At 41.4% G+C, this 21,820-nt stretch overlaps 1 non-coding gene across 1 annotated transcript; it reads right to left on the minus strand.

Annotated features, from left to right (window-relative positions):
- Window positions 1–3,264: 3,264 nt before the first annotated feature.
- Window positions 3,265–3,370, minus strand: LOC130460292 (small nucleolar RNA R71). The gene has a single exon (XR_008920206.1). It is a non-coding gene; the product is annotated as a small nucleolar RNA R71 (small nucleolar RNA).
- Window positions 3,371–21,820: the final 18,450 nt, after the last annotated feature.

Below are 21,820 nucleotides of genomic sequence, written 5' to 3' on the forward strand. Positions count from 1 at the left end.
ATCAGGTTAATGGAATAAGAATCATGTAAAATCGAAAACCTGAATTTCACGCAGCGGTTTCCCTTTGGCGTCCAGGCCATAATGTCGAGTATAACTGTGTTTTTTAGTAGTGTGAACTGCTATTTCTTGCTGCTCTAAATATTGTTATTCTGATCTGCTAATGATATTCTTCTTCTTTAATCTTCGATATGATATTCTGTTTGGTTATGTTCTGCCTAATTTGCTGCCAACATGTTGTTGTGCCTGTTTTATTCTGTTTTTGCCTTTGCTGGCTGTAGTATTTTGTTGCATTTTGTTTTCGGTGGTTAAGTTGTTTGTTCTTGTTGGTTAGTTAGTGTAGTTGTTGGTTAATTGTTGGTTTATTGATCTAATTTTTTTACATTAAGGAATGCCTTTCTTATACGCAATGCTCAACGAAATTTTTTAAATTTAACTCTCGTTTTTTAGAAAATGGAAATTCTTAAACTTAACTCTCATTTTTAGAACACGGAAAAACATAACTCTTATTTTTTAGAAAACGGAAAATTCTAAACTTAACTCTCGGGTTTTTTAGAAAACGAAAATTTTTAACTTTAACTCTCATTTTTTTATAAAACAGAAAATTGTTAAACTTAACTCTCGTTTTTTTAGAGTTTAGGAATTTTTAATTTTTAGAAATAAGAAATTCAGATGAAAATGATTAGGGTCGTGACCAGTTAGTGGATCACGATTATTACCCGAGAGGTCGTGGCATGTTGGTGGGCCAACAATACTTATTATTATTTTTGAATAAAATAATAACTTTGAAAATCTATTACTTTATTCGATAGAAGGAAATTGTAATGAACAACGGTGAATTTGTAGTTAGGGCGAAGGCTAAGTGGCCCGAATTTTTTTTCAGAGCATTTTTTGGGCGAAAGAATATTTGCGCGTTGTACTGTTGTGCGCAAGAAAACATTTGCGCCTACGTGGTGGGCGCAAGTGATGAGCGGCATTTATGTCGCTCTAAGCTTAGGTTTTCGTATTATGTTATTATGATTTTTTGGTTATTTTAGGTAGATTTCATGGCATTTATATGTTCTTATTCTACTCTTATGCTTTGTAGGAAAATGTTGGAGTAAAGTGGAAAACCGAGTAGAAATGGCTTGAAGCAGCCCTGTGCGATCGCACAGGATTTTTGTGTGTTTGCACAGGGTAGAAGAAAAGATGTTGAAGCAAGCAGAGCTGTGCGATTGAGCTGCTGATCTGTGCGATCGCACGAAAACGCAAAAACCTTCCGGGAACTCTTCCACTTGGCGTGCGATCGCACAGGATTTTTGTGTGTTCGCACGGAATTCTTGTGCGCACACACAAAAATGCCATGCGACCACACGAAGAAATTTGAATATGGCTAACATAGGTGTGTACGATCGCACGAAATATCTGTGCGCTCGCACGGCACGAAGAAAGCAGCCGTCCCTCTACCCGTTCGCACAAAATATTCGTGCGCCCACACCGGTTCGATCGCACCTAGGTCTGTGCGATCGCACACCAGCCCGGGCTGGGCACTTTTCGAGCTTTAAACATCTATTTCGGGCAACATATAAATACATTTTCTGATTTCATTTTAGGAGGGAAGTTTTCATAATTAGTTTTTTAGATTTTAGAATTGAACTCCTACCTTTTAAGCTTTGATTGTAGAGAGAGAAACTCAAGAATCCTTTCAATTTTGAAGTTAATTCCAGAATTTTGTTGAAGCTTCATTGTAATCTCTTCTTCTCTTAATCTCTTTACTTCTTTAATTGATTCCTTATTTGTTTGCTTTGAATTCTTGAATTTGGTGATTGATTGAATATTGTTGATTGATTTTGCCTTGATTCTCTTCTTCTATTCAATTTCTATTGCTTGTTTTCCAATTAATTATCAAATTCCATGGCTAAATGCAATTCAATGATTTCATTCAATAACATAATGAGTAGTGATTAGATTTTTAGTTAGGGTTAGGGGTAATAATTGGGGATTTATTGGGGAATGTAGAGATATTGTGTAGGATGTTTGATGCAATTAAAGCTTGATATGAATTTTTTGGGGATTCCATGTTTGAATAGCTTGGTAGTTGCAAATGCTAGGGTAATCTCTAGAATTGGGGCTTCCTTCATGAATTTGTCAAGATATTGAGGATTTATGTTGGATTTGAAGTAACTAGGTAGTATAAATTCCCATGCTAATCTTAGAGTGACGCGAAAGCGTGTTTTAGGCTTGGTTTTGGCAAGATCCACTAACCGGAAGGGGTGCCGGACCATATTAGTTAGTTTCTCCCTAGTTTTGCATGTCCTTGCATCGCATGATTGCATAGCACCTTGGTTTTCCCCGATAAACCCCGATTTGACCCCCGATACCGTAGCTCCTTTATAATTGATTGCATAATCCTTTTGATTTCCGTAGTTGTGTCCAATTCCTAAACTTAGTCTTCTAAACTAGCTTGATCATAAACTCATAAACCACCCGTTCTCTTGGGACGATACTTGAACTTACCACTACAATTGGTCTAGTGTGTCGGTTTAGGGTTTTACAAATATTGTTTGATAGGTAGATTCCGTTTTCAACGACACGGAAAAAGCCTAATCAAAATGGCGTCGTTGCCGGGGACGGTTGTTGTTCTTGAGTTTAGTATTAATCGAGTCTAGTTTAATCAAAAATACCAAAAATATCGTTATTGCATTAGTTTTCTTTTTCATTGCTCACGGTTGGTTTGAGTTTGTATGCAAGATAGGGGGCGAACTTGTCATAGGCCTCTCTACCTTCTCGACCTAGAGTTAGAGAGGACTTTGCGGAGCTTGAGACGTATCCGAACCCGTTCATCGAGCTACAATCGGTTTGATCCTTTGAGTGAAGTTCTGGATCAAGACCCATCAAGTCCAACGATTGATAGAATGGCTCTTCCGGTTAAGAACTTGGGCATACCGGGAGCCTTTGAGGCAACTTGTGGCATACAAGCCCCGACCACTAATGCCAACAACTTTGAGATAAGGCCCGCATTGATTAACTTGGTTCAAAGTCACTCGTTTTGTGGAAAAAGTAGTGAATCGCCTCATGAAACCTAGAAACATTTTGAACATTATTGCGATACTATTAAGCACAAAGGGGTGACTTCCGAATATGTTAGGTTGAAGCTATTTCGGGTTTCTCTATGGGGGCGAGCAAGTGATTGGCTTGACAAGGAGGTCAAGCCAAATTCACTAAGAGCTTGGAACGAAGTGACAAGTGCATTCCTTAGCAAGTTCTACTCGCATGGGAAGACAACGGAGTATAGGCACAAGATTCAATCCTTTGAGCAAAAGCCTGATGAATCCCTATTTGAGGCTTGGGATCGATTCAAGGAATACCAAAGGGAGTTCCCTCACCATGGAATTCCTAAGTGTCTCCTCCTACAAACTTTCTACTTGGGACTAAGCCCAACCTCCAAAACAAGTCTTGATGCGGGGGCGGGTGGTCCAATTATGAATAAGACGGAGGACCAAATTGAGGAGATAATCGAAGATGTCGTGAAAAACTACCAAGCATGGCATGTGGGGACTAGGAATTATGATAGAAAGGGGATGTATGAAGATGGCAAGGGTTCGGCTTTCGCTATAGAGCAAGCAAATATAATTGAGCAGCTTAGCTCAAGGCTTGAGAAGCTTGAGAGTGCTCCGAGTCAACCACCATCTCCATCAACAATTCCTCCACAATGCCACTTGAAGGGCAAGGTTAGTTCCTAAAACACAATGCCACTTGATACATCTTTTTGTGATACTTGTGGTAAGCATGGTCATTTCCCTAGCATGTGCCATTTATTGCATAATGTCTCATATGTTGAACATGGCTCTCCTTATGAGCAAGAATTTGATGTGGAATATGCAAATGCTATGAATGAGAGGCCTAGATATGATGGTCCCCCGAACCAAAACTTTAATAGGCAAGCATCTAAAGGCCCTCCTATGCATGCTAGTTATCAAAGTGGATCCTTCCAAGGCCATGGCCAAGGAGGAGGGTTTGATAATCAAGGCCGAGGTAGCTATAGGGTGCAAGGCTATCAAGGCCAAGAATCCTATGGTCAACCTCATGGCCTAGGTAATCAAAATCAATTCAATCAAGGTAGTTATAACCCTAACCACCAAGGTAGAGGGGGTTACAACTATCCATATGGGCAATATAGGGGTGCTTCTAGTGGGGGCTATCCGTTGAACCCGGGAAGCCAATATGGTGGTTCCCAATTTCCTCCTCCTGGATTCAATGGGCCTAGGACCTATGGCAATCAATTCCCAAAAAATCCAATTGGTTATGGAAATGCTCCTCCACCGCTCCCGCCTACCAAGTCTAACCTTGAGGCTCTTATGGAGTCGTTTGTAGGGGCGCAAGCCAAGAAAAATGTGGAATTTGAGGATGGGTTCAAGCAATCCAATACTCATCTTAAAATGATTGAAACCCAACTAGCTCAACTTGCTAGCACCATCAAGGAACATCAAGTGCATACTAGTCTCCCACCCCAAGGTCAAGCTCCACGGCAAATGAATGCCATTGTGACAAGGAGTGGGAAGATTCTAGATGATGGTGCTAGAGTTAGTAAGGTTTTCGAGTCAAAAGGGGAAGAACAAAAGGGGATTGTTGAGTCAAATGACAATGATGCGGTAGAAGAGGAGTCTCACATAGATGATGTGAATGATGTTTCAAAGCCAAAGGAGGATACTCTTCTACCTCTCCCTACTCCTAAACTTCCCAACCCCCGAAGGTTTATAAGGCATAAATTGGATGTTCAATTCTCGAAATTCCTAGAATTTCTTAGGAAATTGCATATCACCATTCCCTTTACGGACGTATTGAAGTAAATGCCAACCTACTCAAGATTTCTAAGGAAATTTTGAGTGGGAAGAGAGATTGCGACGTAAAGGAAACGGTTAATTTGACCGAGAATTATAGCCATCATTCTCAATCAAATTCCCCCAAAACTCAAGGATCCGGGAAGTTTCTCTATCCCATGTGCAATCAAAGCCCTTTAAATTGGGAATTCCCTATGTGATTTGGGGGCTAGTGTGAGTTTGATGCCATATTCTGTGTTCACTAAACTCGACATTGGAGAATTGGTACCTACCAATATCACAATACAACTTGCCGACCGATCGGTCAAATATCCCATCGGCAAAGTTGAAGATGTGCCATTGCGAGTAGGAAAGTTCATCATCCCCGTGGACTTCGTGGTGCTCGATATTGATGAGGACGCTCATGTCCCAATCATTCTCGGGAGACCATTTTTGGCCACGCCGGGGGCAATCATTGATGTTAAACAATGAGTAATCACCCTTAAAGTGGGAAAGGATAGTCTTACTTTTGATTTGACTAACACTATGCACTATCCTAGCTCACCTACTGAGAATTGCTTCTTTGTTGAATCCCTTGATCCCCTTGTACATGATATGCATGAGCACTTTCTCATTTCTACTAATCCTCTTGAGCTTGCTATCTTGAATAGGGAAGGTTAGGGAAATGTAGGTGTGGAAGCGGCAAAATACAAGGAGCAATTGAATACAACCCTACTTGGTGAGGAATGTTGCCTTTTGCTTGACCAGGAGGACGTTCTTGATGATCTTAAGCAACGTGATGGTAAGGAAGCTCCCAAGGTTGAGCTCAAAGCTCTACCTTTGAGATTGAGGTATGTTTTCCTTGGTCCTAACTCCTCCTACCCCGTCATTGTTAATTCTAGTTTGGATGATGAGCAAGTCCTCAAGCTCGTTCAAGTTTTGAGGAGGCATCAAAGTGCTTTGGGGTATACCATGGATGATTTGAAAGGCATAATCCCGACACTTTGTATGCACCACATTGAACTTGAGGTAATGTCGTCCCTCATCGGGAAAGACAATGCAAGCGTAATCCACCAATGGATGAGGTGGTTAAGAAAGAAATTGTCAAGCTTATGGCGGTCGGGATCGTCTACCCTATTTCCAATAGTAGGTGGGTATCCCCGGTTCATGTTGTCCCCAAGAAAGGTGGGATGACGATGGTAAAAAATGCAGAAGGTGAGCTAATTTCTACCCGGACTGTGACCGGGTAGCGAATGTGCATTGATTACCGTCAACTCAACCTTTCTACTAAGAAAGATCATTTCCCTTTGCCCTTTATAGATCAAATGCTTGAGCGACTAAGAAAGCACAAGTGCTTTAGTTTTCTCGATGGCTATTCCGGGTTCTTTCAAATCCCCATAAACCCGGAAGACCAAGAGAAAACTACTTTCACTTGTCCATATGGAACATTTTCTTATATGAGGATGCCATTTGGGCTTTGCAATGCCCCCGGGACTTTCCAAAGATGCATGATGAGCATTCTCGGTGACATGCTTGAGGAGGAAATGGAGGTTTTCATGGATGATTTTTCGGTGGGTGGTGCCACCTATGATGAGTGCCTCCTCAACCTTGAAAAGTGTCTTGAGAGGTGTGAAAAGGTTCAATTGGTGCTTAATTGGGAGAAGTGTCGCTTTATGGTGCAAGAGGGGATCGTTCTTGGGCATAAGGTGTCACACCTTGGTATTGAAGTGGATAGGGCGAAAATTGAGGTTATTGAAAAGCTCCCTCCTCCGATCAATGTTAAGGGGATCCGCTCCTTTCTTGGGCACGCCGGTTTTTATAGGAGATTCATCAAGGATTTCTCGTTGATTTCTAGGCCCCTTACTAATCTCCCTCAAAAGGAGTGTGATTTTCAATTCGATGCCGCATGCCTCAATGCCATCAACACACTCAAGCACACCCTAGTTTCCACTCTTATCGTGCAAGCCCCGATTGGTCCCTCCCTTTTGAATTGATGTGTGATGCAAGCGACTATTCGGTTGGGGGTGTCTTAGGTCAAAGGAAGGATAAGAAACTCCATGTAATTTATTACATGTCCAAGACACTCAACCAAGCCCAATCCAACTACACTACCACCGAAAAAAAGTTCCTTGCAATTGTTCATGCCTTCGAGAAATTCCGGACCTATTTGGTGGGTTCGAAAACCATTGTATACACCGACCATGCGGAAATTCGGTATCTCATGGTAAAGAAGGAGGCAAATCCTAGGCTCATTCGATGGGTTCTCCTCCTCCAAGAGTTCGACATTGAGATTTGTGAAAAGAAGGGAGCCGAGAATGTGGTAGCCGATCATCTCTCTAGGCTTGAACTTGGGGATGGGGTTAAGGATGATTTGCCAATTGAAGATACCTTGCGTGATGATACTTTGTATATGGTAGAAAGTTCCACTCTTCCTTAGTTTGTTGATATTGTGAACTACCTCGCTTGTGGAGTGATGCCCGAGGATCTCTCTACTCAACAACGGCAAAAGTTGAAGTATGATGCTCGGCGATATGTGTGGGATGAGCCTATCTTGTTGAGAAGGTGCCCGGATGGGCTATTGCGGAGATGTGTACCGAATGATGAGTTTGCTAATGTGCTCCGTATGTGCCACTCCTCCCCTTGTCGTGGGCATATGGGAGGTCCTTCAAATTATGTTGTGGTGGCCCACCCTTTTCCGGGATGCTTGGGCCTTTGTCAAATCTTGTGAATGTTGTCAACGCACGGGGAATGTGTCTAACAGGCAAGAGATGCCCCAATCTTCCATTGTTTATCTATAAGTGTTTGATGTTTGGGGCATTGACTTCATGGGCCCCTTTCCTTCTTCCTACGGCAATTTGTACATCTTAGTGGCCGTTGACTATGTGTCTAAATGGGCGGAAGCAATCGCCTCACCCACCAATCATCATATAAGGTGGTGATTTCTCTTTTCAAGAAGATTGTTTTCCCTCGTTTTGGAGTCCCTAGAGCTGTTATAAGTGATGGAGGATCCCACTTTGCTCATGGGAACTTCAAGGCACTTTTGAAGAAATATGGGGTGCATCACAAAGTAGGTTTGGCATATCACCTTGTAGACACCTAAATCGTGTCTCCTGATTGGGATGATGACGATACCATTATCCTTATTAGGCGGTTGGAGCAACTCCGTGCGGAATTCCCAATTTCTAAGAACATTTCCTAAATCCAAGAGCCAAAATCCAACCCCCGAGGCAGTTCCAGTTCCGGAACTCGTTACAAAATACAATTTCCAAAAATCAATTTCAAAATCCAAGTACAATCCCACCAATGGACTATCCCATCGGTTTTACAAGGCCTTTTCCAGTCAAAATGACATTAAGCAATTCAAATTCGGGCGCTGACCCACAAAACCAAGCAAGCCGGTCCTCGTCCCATAAAACAGAAATTCAAAAACCCGAACGGCTTGTTTTTAGACGCAAACCAAGCCTTAATCCCCAAGCAATCACTACGTGCCAACTTCCTACAAATCGTACAAAGGTACACCAATACAAGACAAAAGCAAGGACGGCGTCCGCGTCCTTGTTTTGGCAGCTTCTATGCCACGTCAGCAGCGCTGGGCGCTGGCAGCTGCGCTCTGCGCTGGCTTTGGCTAGCGTTTAGCAGCAAATTCTCCTATTTAAACCCCTAATTCTGAGCATTATGGGGACGCAAAAAAAAATCAAAACACAACGTCGTAATACAAAAATTGCCACTCAAATCAAAATACAAAAATCCTCCAAAATCTCATACAATTTTCAAGTTCTAAGCAATTGGGAGCTCTAAAAGGAATTCTTGCCAAAACCTAACTAGGTAATTCCGAATCCCAACCCTAATCTATCATGTTTCTTTTATTTTCTCTTTAAAAAATGATTAGTAAGTTGGCATTTTTAATCTTAAAAGTGTCACTTACAACAATCATACATTTCTTACAAAAAGTGATACAAAAATGCAAACTTTCAAGATTCAATGATGTTCATGGTTGTTTGTAATCACTTCCTTGAACTAGAATCATCTTCAAAATATAGAGTAATCAAAGATGATGCCTATCTAATGTTTAAAGGTTTAGTCTTTGAGATTCAAGACCCCATTTTTCAAATTTCAAGTTCAAGTTTCAAGATCCAATAATGTCTAGGGTTGTTCATAATCACTTCCCTAAACTAGGATCATTTCAAAGTAAGAGCATTTATTTTTTATTTTTTTTTGGCAAGCAAGTAATAAATTTTATTGATCACTCAAAACAGTTTACACACAGGCTAACCTGTTATCACAAGGAAACAGGAGCAAACAAAAAAGCTAAGAAACCTTAGCTAAACAGACCCACCCTTTACAGGTTGAAAAACCAGTCCCTATCCCTTGTACTTGATTTACTACTTATGAGATTAGTGACTCTACCCTTCACTTCAGTTTGTACAGACTGAACAATACACTTGATACTAGGAACCTTCAAGTTCCACACTGCAGAGTTCCTTGCCTTCCATATGTGGTACACCAGACATGCAATTGCAGTGTATAAGATGGTTTTATGAACTTTGCTTCTATCATATCTCTGGATCCACTTCAAGAGAGGTAACATGGAGTTTCTGCCTTGTTGGAATCCCAACCAGGCCAAGACCTGTTGTCTGCAAGTAGTGCCAAAGGAGCACTCAAAGAAGAGGTGCATTGTGGATTCAGTGCCAGTCCCACACACAGGACACAAATCATCAGTGCTGATATTTAACTTATACAATCTGTCTTTAGTCTTTAATCTGTCCAAAAGAGCAAGCCATAGAATGAATCTATGTTTAGGAACACTCAACCTGTTCCAGACATAAGATTGCCATTGAACTTTGGCTCCTTGAGTGCAAAGCTCACTATTAGTGCCCCTGATGGAGTACTTGGGCTTAGCCAGCCATTGAGTAGAGTTGAATTGGCAATTGCAGTGGCTTTTGATTTTGCATAGAACTTTCACTACCCAGCTAGCAGCAGTGGGGGCAGTGAACTGGCTCTAATCTTTGTCTTTCACATAGACAGTATGGATCCACTTGACCCAGAGATTGTCTTGCTTTTGAGAAATAGCCCATACCTGTTTCCCAACAGCTGCTTGGTTCCAAATTAAGATCTTCCTAAACCCAAGACCCCCCTGTGCTTTTGGTTGACATAAATTATCCCAGGCAACTGCTCCTGGTCTGCTATCATCATAGGTGTCAAACCAGAGGAAAGATCTGCATACAACATTGATTTTTTTAAGGATAGCACTAGGAAGCAAGAACCTTTAAGACCAGTATACACAGATGCTCATCAGGACAAAATTCACCAGTTAAGCTCTACCAGCAAAGGAGAGATTCCTAGAGCTCTAAATTTTGATTTTGGAGGTCATTTTATCTATGAGGCAATCACAATCCTTAGCTTTCATTTTCCATGGACTGACTGGTACACCAAGATAAGAAAAAGGAAGAGACCCCAGCTTGAAACCAGTAAAAGTTGCCATTTCCTGTGACTAAGAAACAGACATGCCACAGCAATAAAGATAGGATTTATTGGCATTAACCTCTAGCCCAGTGTTGTTAGAAAACCATTTGAAACCTTGCAGAGCTAATTTCACAGACTAAGCATCACCTTTACAGAATAGAAGAAGGTAATCTGCAAAGCAAAGGTGGTTAAGCTTTAATCTTCTGCATCTAGAGTGGAATCTGAATTCAGTTTGATCACCAATGGATGTCATTGCTCTTGTGAGATACTCCATGCAAAGAGTAAAAAGCAATGGTGACAAAGGGTCACCTTGTCTCTACCCTCTTCTTGGGTGAATCAGTTCTGTAGGTGTTCCATTGATCAGAATTGAGTATTGAGTGGTTGTTAGGCAAGTCATGATCAATTGAATAAAATGAGTAGGAAAACCCAGGTCCACTAGAACTTCCTCAATAAAGTCCCACTCAACTGTATCATAAGCTTTTTTGAGGTCCAGTTTCATCATGCAGTTAGCTTGAAGTTGACCTTTCCTGTACATCTTGATTATATCCTGGCACACCAGGACATTGTGGAGAATGGATCTCCCTTTCACAAAAGCTCCCTGGTTAGGAGAAATGATATCTGGCAGCACTGAACCCAACTTTTCACACAAAAGCTTGGATATGCATTTGTACAGAACTGAGCAACAGGCTATTGGTCTGAAATCACTGACTGAAGAAGGAACATTAATTTTTGGGATCAAGGTGATTGAGGTGACATTAATCTCTCTTAGCATTTTCCCAGTTTCAAAGAAGTCATTAACTGCAGCAAGGAGATCACTCTTGATGATGTCCCAGGAACTTTTGTAGAAGTGGCTATTGAATCCATCTAACCCAGGAGCTTTATTGCTTGGTATGCTATCCAAAACTCTCTTGACATCATTCAAAGAGAATTTACAAGTGAGAAAATTCCTGTGGGTCTCAGTGAGCCTTGGCCCTCTATCCATGATGCTTTTCTGGATGGGAATCCTGTTGTCTTTTTTGTAGCAAAAAAGGTTCCTGTAAAAGTCCAAGAAAGCAACTTGGACCTCCTTAGGTGAATTCACCCACACCCCTGCAGCATTTTGAATGGAATGGATGATGTTGTATTTCCTTCTTTGTTTGATGCTCTGATAAAAAGCTTTGGTGTTTTCATCTCCCTTTTCAAGCCAATGCACTTTGGCTGTTTGGTGTAGGAAAGACAACAGGTTGTCTTGTGCTTTCCTGTAGGCAGCTGCAGCATTCTTCTCTGATGTAGATAAATCAATGTTGGTGGGATCAGAGTGAAGTTTATCCTGAATCTCAGCCTGTAGACACCTACTTTTGTCCCCATTCCCGCAAGGGAAAGGTTCGATGATGAAAGCATAAAAACTCCACTTGACAACGCATCTCCTATAAAATAAACGAATCTCGATTCCCCATTTCATTTCACCCGAAACCAGCTATTTATGGAAACCTGCTAAAAATAGTAACTGCCATAAAAAGTAGCTTCTAAGAGTGGCAAATCATAAAAGATAGAAACCTGTCAGAATTAGGTGTTGCATTCCAACATAAATCCTAAATGAGATAGAAAACTGCGAGAATCCTATTCCTAATAGGATTCGGAAATAAGAGTTACGTATCAATTAAAATCCTAACGAGCCTAGAGTTCGTAACGGGCCCAGACGCATTCCGTCATAAAATTGATACGCGCTAAAAGACTCGAATTAATCTCAAACTCTACGGATTTCAGGAATCCGAATCTGACAAAGAATTCGGCCCAGACATCACTTTCAACGCCCAGAGCTGGGCGCCGAAATCTTTGACGCCCAGCCCTGGGCGCTGAAATTGCATGGATCTCTATTTTCAACGCCCAGCCCTGGGCGCCCAAATCTTTGACGCCCAGAGCTGGGCGCCGAAATTACCTGGGACGTGTTTTTTCCTAATTCTTTGCGGATTAGAACTCTGCAATTCTATCTTTCCACGAACTCTTCCCTATAAATAGGCCCCTAGTTTCGACGTGAAACAACACACAACAACACATAATATATTCTGAGTATTGACTCTAAACCCCTTAGCCTAAGCCTCTCGCTGCGAAACTGTTCACGCGTTCTGTCGCAATCGATCCATAAATCGAACAGAACGTATCCTGCCCCATAATTGAGATTCATTAAATAAAAAGGAGAAATAGCAAAGTCAAAGTGGTTAGTTTTCTGAGAACCGTGACGCACCTCTCAAGGGTGCGTCGTAATGTGTCCCTTTTCGATGATTTAACTGCTTTCCTCGCCCTTTTTATGAACTGTTAAACTAACCTAATATGATTGTTCTATCACGCCTAACAAATATATTATTTTTGGGAAATCGGATTATCATGCTAGGTCCCTTAATGCTATTTAAATCAGATAATCACGATCGAATTAGTATTATATGTTGCATATTGCTAAAATCAATTCAGATTAGTTTAATAGTTAACGCATGTCCCTTCAATTATTTATGCTGAGCTAGTAACGATATCCTGCCTCTGGAGTTATCGACGAGCGAATTACTCCTCTCGGTAGTTACAGTCCCCCGAACCCTCAATCTCTACCTTGCGGGTGTATATTGAGAGATCCCCACACCAGGGATCACAAGGGAACCTACGGCCGTCGTGGTCAAACATAATTGCACTCCCTTTATGTCACGATAACCGGGTTTTGTCAGTTTTTCTCATTGTTGTTAAAAACTGAATGGCGACTCCTATATTACTAGTCAATTGGGTGTATACTCACAGGAAATCCAATTACACTTGATTGAATAAAAAGAATCGTCACACCCACGAGGGACAAGGTCACGCATTAGCCTCGCGCTTTTTCGACCCCCTCACAGTGGCGACTCCTCTGGGGATACTGAAGGAAATACTCGTGCTTGTAGGTAATCAAAATAGCCGAAGGGCGAAACGATCCTACCCCGCGTTTATTTCCCCATCAAGTTGGGACGACCTGAAAATCAGCATATTAATGTGGACGGGAAGAACATCATAACGAATCTCGGCTGCCTCGGGATTTGGGACTAAGGATACCTTTTTTCGCCAATAGGGGGGTGCATACGCCGCGCATGTTTCCCACTCGGTACTTGTGCAGGTAGTACACCTATCCCGAACCCAATCGCTCGCCCATTAGGTCCCTCTCGCCTGCATGCCCCCTTGGCTTGCACTTGCGGGTTGGCCTCTTGAGCGAAATTCGTCTGTTGAAGACACTACCTCGACAGGGGCATGTGTTGGATCTACGATAGAAGCGGTACCAAGCCAGGCGCAAATAAACTACCCATAGAAGCCTATCATAAACTACGTGACATATTTAATTTTCGAATCCATGTTTGTAATGTAGCTATGTGTAGCGAACTATGTGACTATGTTATGATTGTGTGTACGAATAATGCTAGACAAATAATGCTAGAAAACCAACGACCTTAAAAATTGCCCAAACATTCGTAGACTAATTTGCCAAAGAGTTATACCAAAAAACGTGTTCCGCAAGCTCGAACGATCGCCACAAAAACAAGCGACGCTCGGGATGGCCTGTAACGAATCCCACAAACGCTGCACAACGCGTAAAGGACGTTATTAGGCAAGCACGCAAAATTAAGTCGCATAAAACAAAAGAATATACGCGAACAGAAAACGAGTACCAGTCAGGGACGCATTTTCAGCGCCCCTGGCTGGGCGCCAATATTTCTCACGCCCACTGCTGGGCGCTGAAGTTGCTGCCTGGCCTTTTGGTCAGGCACAGCAGCCTCGGTACCCACACATGAAGAAAATACGTAGCAAAAAAAACTTTTCGTAAAAACAATTGCTACGAGGGCGTATGAAAAAGCACTCGATTCTAAAAGCGACTTGTAAAAAATAAATAACTCTTTGTGTCGTTGTTAGACCTCCTACGACGACGATGTTCGGCACCAAAGCCGAGCATGCTAATTAAACCTTGAATGTCACATGGGCGAAGTATTCAAAAAATAAATGTTCGAATAAAGCCTTCAAAAAAATAAATGTTCAAATAAATCTGAGTCTAGACTAGGCTATGCCAAAGTACAATCTAAATCCTAAGTATTAGTTGTCTTATCCATAGAATCGGTCCTAATGCTTGGTGTCGTTCTGCAAGTTAAAAGGTTAAACCATATTGAGTCTCCTCTCCTAACATTTAAATCAATAAGCACCCATATGTAATTGTCATCCTTTGCTAAGAATCAGCGGCCTTAATACTCTCTCACCAATAAAAAGAATATACTATAGTATTTGCAAAATGGAAACAGTCACATTCTGGAAATCATCCCCCATAGTCGCACAACCCCAAAGTGAACCTAAGGTGTCAATACCATTGGCAAGAAAAATTAATGGCCTCAAGGCTTATAATCACATTGGGTTACGACTATCATAGTCCTCTCGAGTCACTCACTCCTTGAAATACTCCTAAGTACGGACTAAAAGATTTTCCATGAATGCAACATGACGAACCATGAAAATACCCAAATCGGCATACCATAAGGCTACCATTGGGGTAAAGCAATACACACTAAGAGGGAAGCCGCACTAATGATTCTAGTCTTGCAAAAATAAAAATTCAATCTCCCCAATTAACTACCTTGCCAACATTAAACAAAATGGCGCATGACAAATGAACACCCAAGGGTTAAAATCTAAAGTGTCAACCAACGAAAGTTATGGTCCAATTAGCCTAAGTCTGAGAGTCGCTTGGTCAAGTATTATAGGCTTACGCCACGTCATTATTTTGAGTCTAGGCCACCTCCTTGTATTCATACACGGGTTATAATCAGAAAGATTAATGGAAGTTTCAGTCTAAATCACAACTTCCAATTAAATCCCGTAAAACCGGAATCTGAAAAAAAATAATATTATTTTCGATGTAATTCTTTCGTTAAATTTCAATAAGGTAAAAACAACATTTTAAATCTACGCTATTTGCACATTTTAAGAAACGACTAAATACGCTTGCAAAGTAAGACAAAATTAAAGGTCCACTATAGGCCTACCAAACGAGGCTCACTCAGTCTCGCCTCGTGACTCAAAGACCACAACCATCTACTTTTTAGTCCAAATTAAAAATTGAAGAATTTATGTTGGGGAGGAATTCCAAGAAAATAGAAAGAAAAAAGGGAGAGCGAAAAGAGCAAGCCAGGGAATACTTATCCCGTAGTGCAACATTTACCTAAGTAAACGAAGGAAAAGAATTGAGTCAACCAATCCAAATCATAAAATTCTACGATGTCTACCCTTTCCAATCTTTATGTTCTTAGACGCCTTCGCTCTGGGGTCCCTGTTCAGCTCATTTAGCCCATCCATGTTCTCATTGCCATAACCCAAGAAACCATTACCTCAACTCTTGTTTTTTGAACTTGTTATCAACCGCAAACCACGCACGGCCATTGACACGTGCGTCATGCCCATCATTTCCAAAGTCCAAACCTGCTCTTACACCACCATTAGCATAATGACCATATAACTTGTGTGGATACATCCTGTTGATATACCCTTGAGCCGTCCCCATGCTACTAATTGACCTTGGTTGATTTAAACTCATGACACTAGCACGAAGCTGCAAATTATGAGCCCTAGCAGATATAATGCTCATGCTTGACCAACACCTATACAAATTCTCATATCTCATTCAACCCATCTTTCAAGCCGTCTTGAGTCACAAACAAAAAAAAGGAAAACGAATGAAAAGTACAAAAAATAATAAATAATAAAAAAGCGAACTTTGCAAAGCGCCTTTAAAAGTTAGTCTAAAAAGAATAAGAAGCATTTAGCGCACAAAAAAAAAGATCCGCCCAGAAATCATTTTCAGCGCCCACAGCTGGGCGCCGAAATCTTTAACGCCCCTGCCTGGGCGCTGATTCTCTCCACTTGCCAAAATTTTGTCCAGAAGTGCTCGTCATTTTATCCGCACATGCACGGAAAAATAACGAACACTTGGAGGGGTACAACACGTATTCAAATATACGTACCACCAAAAAAAAAAAACAAAAAATACATGTACTCAAAAAAAAATATATATAAAACAAATTTTTGGCTTACGGCAAGGCAGCAGATTAAAATAATAATAAACTTCACTTATTCTACCGTTTCAAATAATTTGTTTCCACCTCAGAACATACTTATCAAATTCGGCATTCTAAGAAACCATTTTCTAGGCTAAGAACTACGCAAGACCTGATTCCAAATTAAAGTTATTTAAAGCGGATACGTAGGCAATTCATGATTCGGTCCAACCAATTTGCAAAAATATTAAAAGCCTATAGAATAACAAGAATAAGAAATAGAGTCCCTTATTGAAATTTAATTACTTGCAACCCAAGTCGAAAGAAAAGTAGAAGTCAAAGGAAGAATCCAACTCATCAAAAATGCCCAAACAAGCATACATCGAAAAATAATAAAGGCACGTACCCTTGCCAGAAGAAGCACTCACACTCCTAGGCACTTAGCCAAGACTCAAAAGATCACTCTGCCTCAATTGAATGGGGGCTAGCGCAAGCATCCATGACCTCTAAAATACTCGACTTGACCCACCCTAAAGCGAACTAACTCACTTAACGACTTTCTTTCACCACTAGACACAGTCATGGTCGCCAACAAGTAGTAAGGGCAGTAAGCTTGCAATAAAGAGGATTGTTCTACGGCACCGCCCCATCGTTCCTTCGAACTCAGGGCACCCGTTCATGGTAATTCCAATGCTTGCTAACCCCCTTTGAAAAAATAAATGGTACATTGTCAATAGGACTTGGCACTTAACCAAGGCTCACCCTACTCAGACATATGACACGGGCATCTAAAATCGAAATCTAAAAGCATCATTAATGGGAAGACATAATAGCAACTGGGGGCTAAAAACTGAAATGAAAGAGCTAGGGAAAGAACTAAGTATACCTTGACCTTTTGTACAGACATACACCAAGTAAATCTAAGTCAATTTGAAAACGGTTTATATTCCCGCCATTCTGGAAAAGACGGCCCTAAAAGCCTAAAGCATATGCCAAACAGGCACAAGTAATATCTTGGCGCCTGCACCCTGGCTTCCAGCAAATCTTTAGACAGCATTCCAAAAATCATAACAGTATTTTGATTTACTCATGTAATCCTGTACGAACCCTTCTATAAGTCAACCTACTTAGGACACCTCGGATTGTACACAGTAGGACTCGGATTTTAAATGATTTTCAAATGATTTTTAAAAGACTTCTTCGAACCTAATAAAGTGTCGTTGGTTTAAGCTTAGTGTGCAACGTTGCAAGTTAGTCAAAAAGATTTTTAAATATGATTATGGGTAAAGAAAGGCACCTAGCTTTTAGTCAAGGCACACTTCAACATGTGACTACCTTGACCATGGCAATGTCGCACAATACGACATTTACAAGAGAAGTAGCAAATCACTACTCGAACGTACCTCGCACTAAAACGAGTCTGGTTCAAACTATTCGTGATCCATGTCACCATGAATGCATAAAAACGTATGCCAAGCATTATAGCACCAAGCCAATCCCGTAGCTACAGTTGGGGGCTTGAGAAAAACACTCTAAACATGCTCGAAATGACGATTTTATCGCAAATTCTCGACGCTAATGCTATACATATGTCATAGGGGCTCAATCCTAAGCTTTAATCGTACAAAACGAACCTTAGAATGGCTACAACCCCTCCCAAATTCTAAAGCACTACTTATAATATATAAAGTCACCCCACTAACAAGGGTAACTGAAAATCGCGAGTCACCAAAACTCTGATTAAACTACTGCACGTAACGCTCACCCTACAAGCGCTCCCGTTACACAGTCTACCTCGTTCCAAAGCAAAAGCGAAAGAAAAAAGTCAAGGATAAAAACTGTCAAAATATACCCTGAGATAATTTTCAACGCCCAGAGCTGGGCGCCGATATCTTTAACGCCCCAGCCTGGGCGCTGAATATCTCTGCTTGCTAAATCTTGCCCTGATATAAAAACAAGAAAGAAACACCTATGAATCCTCGCATCGAACAAAGTAATAAGCCGTGCAAACCCACGCAGAAGGTGCTACACTTGTTCGAGTACCTGAACAATTCAGCACGATGAAGTACTCCAAATAATGATATCCCAACACTTGGAGGAATGTTCTAAGACACGCCGTTAGGCCACACAAGCCTGCGTTGCACCATAATCCCACAGTACAAGTCTAAAAAAGGGTAAGGCACATTGCACTAATGCAAGCACGACCAAGAGTAAGAGGCAAAGACTACTTATCGCCCAAATGCAAGCCACACGACTTCTACATTAAGGATTAAAGGTAGCAAAATATTACTTACCACGAAAGGGATAGCTCGCACCTACACGAGTGGAACCCCAAGGAATTTTTTTCGAAAGAACCTACAAAAATCGTACGCCAAAAGGAAAGCATCCCAACATGCATACTTGGAGGCTCCAAGCTACGAAACAACCATAGCAAAATAAAAAAAATCTCGAAGCAAATTTTTGAACAATCGAAAGGGCACGATGTTTGAGCCCACTTCATGAATGGGCCTGAACCCTGTCAAACTTCTAAGCAAACTATTCAAAATCAGTCATTGCTAAAAAAAAATGATTCAAGCAAACTGATTAATGGACTGCAAACAACGGCCATTCTATGAACGCTCGTTCGCACATACATATCATCATTCTAAATATCGAACATTCACGAACGCGTTCAAAAGGGAAAATATACAACAACAAGAGCGGTCAAAGTCTTACGCCTCAAGGTATGTTCCTCAGGCCATATAGACTCGCCCAAATAACTGTACGCCTTAAGAACAACAGTTCCTTAAAATAATCGCCCCAAAGCGACAAGCACCGTAGTCCACCAATCGGCTACGGCTTCTCAAGAAAATCATCACGTTCTAAAAACAAAGAAAAAACAAAAGAAAAGAGAATACATAGAACTTCCAAGTGAAATAAGCGAATGAACAAGAGGCCAACTGTGTCATCAAAAGGCCAGCCCAAACAACACTTTCAACGCCCCACCTGGGCGTGAATTATTTCAACGCCCAGGTCTGGGCGCCAAAAATGAATCCAGGCTCAAAAGGCCCTAACTTCTATTGGGCCCTGCCATATTCATTCGGCTTGAAAATTGCCGGTTTCTTCACTGAAAGTCGCACCTCACGGCTTTGTTGAGAGTAGCACACTACTATAGAAGGTCGCTCGCACATACGAGCATGACCCCAAACATGATTACAAGACGCGAAAAACAACCGACGAGCCCCAGTACTTGGGGGCTCACGAAAAAAATAGACTCCTACGAGGAGCGCGCGATCAAAATCACATTCCCGGACTGCGCCATGCACCATGTCATGTTTGGATATCTCAAAAATTATATTGTTAAACAAAAATATACACAGTGTGGACCCACTTATAGGACACATCTAAAAATATTACGACCCACCAACAGGTTGTAATCACCAAAAGCTTTTCTACATAGGCAAAATAAGAAAATTCAAAATGGGCTCGCCCACCCTCAAGCAGGCGGGGTCTGCGCCACTAGCCGCGCATGTCCTCAGTTTTCGAAAAATAAAGTCTTCAAATTTAAAATAGGCTCGCCATCTTCAGCCGGCGGGGTCTACGGCGCAAACCACGTAGGTCCTTTTTTTCAAAAAAATAAAAAAACAAAATAAAATTTCAAAACAGATTCGTCCACTTCTATCGGACGGGGGGTCCACCCTCAGCGGACAGGCTCGCCATCTTCAGCCGGCGGGGTCTACGTCACAAACCGCGTAGGCCTTATTTTCAAAAACATCAAAACAGATTCGTCCACTTCTATCGGACGGGGGGTCCACCCTCAGTGGACAGGCTCGCCCACCTTCAGCGGGCGGGGTCTGCGTCACTAACCGCGCAGGTCCTTAGTCGCTACAGCGATAACTTTTAATGGATTTTCCTTCGTTTTACGTCCTATAAAAACAAGGGTGCTGGATTTTCCTTCGTTTTACGTCCCATAAAAACAAGGGGGTTTTCAGCTAGCCCTGAAAATGAGAATCTTTAAAAACGTTTTACCTCGTGATTGGGCTTGGCCAGGCCCAATTACACTTTACAGCTTTAATTTCGAAAACATCTGTAGTTACTCCCAATGACAAAGTGAGGGAGTTTCTACGCATCTTTAGATCCTTCCAATGACAAAGTGAGGAAGTTTCTATACTATCAGTTGACAAATCCCAATGACACGTGAGGGATATGTCGACACTTCAAGTGATGACCCTTAAGTCAAATGTTATCACTCGGGGGCTCGTGAGACCCTCGCAAAACAGGTCACATACACCATGGATTGTGTGACGCACTCCGTCTAATACTTTGACCATCGTCTTACTCCAAGACTCAGTCAAAGTGGGGGCTAACTGTAGACACCTACTTTTGTCCCCATTCCTGCAAGGGAAAGGTTCGATGATGAAAGCATAAAAACTCCACTTGACAACGCATCTCCTATAAAATAAACGAATCTCGATTCCCCATTACATTTCACCCGAAACCAGCTATTTATGGAAACCTGCTAAAAATAGTAACTGCCGTAAAAAGTAGCTTCTAAGAGTGGCAAATCATAAAAGATAGAAACCTGTCAGAATTAGGTGTTGCATTCCAACATAAATCCTAAATGAGATAGAAAACTGCGAGAATCCTATTCCTAATAGTATTCGGAAATAAGAGTTACGTATTAATTAAAATCCTAACGAGCCTAGAGTTCGTAACGGGCCCAGACGCATTCCGTCATAAAATTGATACGCGCTAAAAGACTCGAATTAATCTCAAACTCTACGGATTTCAGGAATCCGAATCTGACAAAGAATTCGGCCCATACATCACTTTCAACGCCCAGAGCTGGGCGCCGAAATCTTTGACGCCCAGCCCTGGGCGCTGAAATTGCATGGATCTCTATTTTCAACGCCCAGCCCTGGGCGTCCAAATCTTTGACGCCCAGAGCTGGGCGCCGAAATTACCTGGGACGTGTTTTTTCCTAATTCTTTGCGGATTAGAACTCTGCAATTCTATCTTTCCACGAACTCTTCCCTATAAATAGGCCCCTAGTTTCGACGTGAAACAACACACAACAACACATAATATATTCTGAGTATTGACTCTAAACCCCTTAGCCTAAGCCTCTCGCTGCGAAACTGTTCACGCGTTCTGTCGCAATCGATCCATAAATCGAACAGAACATATCCTGTCCCATAATTGAGATTCGTTAAATAAAAAGGAGAAATAGCAAAGTCAAAGTGGTTAGTTTTCTGAGAACCATGACGCACCTCTCAAGGGTGCGTCGTAATGTGTCCCTTTTTGATGATTTAACTGCTTTCCTCACCCTTTTTATGAACTGTTAAACTAACCTAATATGATTGTTCTATCACGCCTAACAAATATAATATTTTTGGGAAATCAGATTATCATGCTAGGTCCCTTAATGCTATTTAAATCAGATAATCACGATCGAATTAGTATTATATGTTGCATATTGCTAAAATCAATTCAGATTAGTTTAATAGTTAACGCATGTCCCTTCAATTATTTATGCTGAGCTAGTAAGGATATCCT

The sequence above is a fragment of the Spinacia oleracea genome, chromosome 4 (genome assembly GCF_020520425.1).
Source record: "Spinacia oleracea cultivar Varoflay chromosome 4, BTI_SOV_V1, whole genome shotgun sequence".
NCBI lineage: Eukaryota > Viridiplantae > Streptophyta > Magnoliopsida > Caryophyllales > Amaranthaceae > Spinacia > Spinacia oleracea.